We start from the raw sequence: 2,411 nt of genomic DNA, 5'->3' as shown, positions 1-2,411 counted from the left end.
GTGCTCGCTTCAGCAGCACATATACTAAAATTGGAACGATACAGAGAAGATTAGCTTGGCCCCTTAGGATTTTGGATCTAGCCCTCCGAACCCAGAAGGAAAAGCAACATAAAAATAACACACATGTGTCCAAGACCTAAAAGGAGCACAATTTTCACCAAGATAAATGTACTTAGGGAGAACTTATACCTATTAATATATTTTCTTGTAAAGTAAGCTAACTCCATTGCCTGTACACCAACTTGCTTTAATACCATATACCAAAGTGATTTATTTCACTTTTACCTCCAAGCAATCTGGAATGACTCCACCAGGTCCTCAATGGGGATTTCACGGTTGAAGAGACGATCTTAAGCAGGCCATTATGCCTGGTTTGATGTCCCTTTAATAAGGGAAACTTGGGGGAATTTTGTAACATGTTCACTTGCCAGCGTGAAAACATGAAAAAATATTTGATTTATGAGATCGTGGTGGGGTGGTTAGAGGGGGGGGATGTTATCCTACTAATGTTTTCTCTGGTTTCAAGACTTATCTCTAAAGCTGTTGATTTATTATTATTATTATTTTTTAACCACAAGGAACAATCTGGCACTGAGATGTTCTCATTTTATTTCTGATATGAAGAGAATAATGAGACCCAAATTATTGACTTAACACACAAATGCAAGGTGTCTGAGACATTATTCTATGATCTAGAAGTGCAATTCCAGGGAATGAAGTTCTAGAAAGTTCTAGAAACCCACCATCTGTGGTGCTGATCCCTGGAGGGTGTAGGGGCTTGAGGGCTGGGGAAGAGGTCAGAGGACAGCCCAGACTGTCTAGGTATGGGCCATGCTCTGTGAAGCGGCTAGTGGTAGAGTTCTCTCATGAGTCTGTCCACTGTCTGAGGCCATGTTCTTGGGGACTCCTGGGTAACAGAATATTTCTCAGACTTTAATCCCTGCAGTCAGTTTAGCTCTTTAGTACTTTGTTGAGAAAGCCTACATCTATTTAGTAAAAACTATCCAATATGACCAAAATAAAGATATTTCCTTTCTTATTTACTGAAGAACTGGGACAATTAATTTTGATTTGTTCCCAGAGTCCCTGAATCTGTATTATCTTGAAACTTTCTTTTTGCTACTTTTCTTAAAAGTCATTGCGCCACATGGAACAGACATTAGTCAGTGTGCCATAAGTTCCTGTGACATCCTAGGTCATGACCATGAATATTTTAGACTTTCATTTGTTCTTCTGTTCTTTCATGTCTCTGGCCTTGGTTCTGTGAATCAAAGTAAAAAAAAAAATTCCCAAGGCCCTTGCAGCAGGGCATGCATTAGGCAACACCAAGGTCAGCCTTGTCCCATAGTCCTCTTGATCTTATGAATTTGTATGGTCTGAATGTGTACCCCCACATTCACATGTTGAAACTTAATCACCAATTAAGAAGTCAGGCCTTCAGGAGGCCTCATGAATGAAATTAGCAACCTTAAAAAAAAGGCTTAAGGGAACTAGTGAACCCCTTCCCTCCTTTCTGCCAAGTGAGGACACAGTGTTCGCCCCTCTGGGGGGTGCAGGAACAAGGGGCCACCTTGGAAGCAGAGAAGAGACTCACCAGACACAGAACCTGCCGGTCCTGGACTCTTCAGCCTCCAGAATGGTGAGGAATAAATTTCTGTTGTTTGTGAATTTCCCAGTCTCAGATTTTTTTTATATATATATTTTAAAACACCTTTCTTGATATGTTGGTGGCATTTAGGAGGGAGCACAGCTAAAAGTATGTGCTCATTTAAGTCTCAGATATTTTGTCACAGCAGCACAAACAGACCAAGACATGAAGCTTCCATCTTTTCCAAGACATATGTTGCTAGTCAATCAGTGTGCTGAAGGTCATCTTCGAGGCCCATGGTCATGTAGGCCTCCTATCCCACAACGCAGCTGTGACTGCTGTGTCAGCTGAACAGTTGTCCCTAGACATGGCACTTTCTCAGTATGTCCCTAAACTTTCAGCACAAGTACTCTATCCTTGCTGCTAACTAAATTAAAGACCTTTCCTTGGCCTCAAACTATCAGTCCACCAATGCAGGGACCAACTTGAGACCCGAATAAAGTGTTAGGGTCCGACACTGGGATCCCTTTTCCTTTTACCAACCCATTAACAAGGACATCAAACTTAGGCTCCTGAGCCTCTTTTCAAAGATCAGCGTTCTGCAAAATATTCATTACTCTTCTAAGTATTCTAACTACACTAGCTTTCCTTTCCTTTCATCTGGTTGGCCTATGCTTCACTGTTTGATAGATAGAGATGTTTGATAGATAGATACATTGTTGAGGAATGTTTTATATACATAGCTCTTCTGTCTAGAGTGCAAAGGTCCATAGCTATTTCAAAGAGATACGTAGGGGATGTAAATAATATAACCCAATAGGTG

At 41.0% G+C, this 2,411-nt stretch overlaps 1 pseudogene; it reads left to right on the top strand.

Moving 5' to 3' along the window:
* LOC142869778 (uncharacterized) lies at nt 1-64 on the top strand (annotated as a pseudogene).
* The last annotated feature ends 2,347 nt before the right edge of the window (nt 65-2,411 follow it).

This window comes from Microcebus murinus, chromosome 2 (genome assembly GCF_040939455.1).
Source record: "Microcebus murinus isolate Inina chromosome 2, M.murinus_Inina_mat1.0, whole genome shotgun sequence".
NCBI classification, from domain to species: domain Eukaryota; kingdom Metazoa; phylum Chordata; class Mammalia; order Primates; family Cheirogaleidae; genus Microcebus; species Microcebus murinus.
This window is presented reverse-complemented; position numbering and strand designations above follow the sequence as displayed.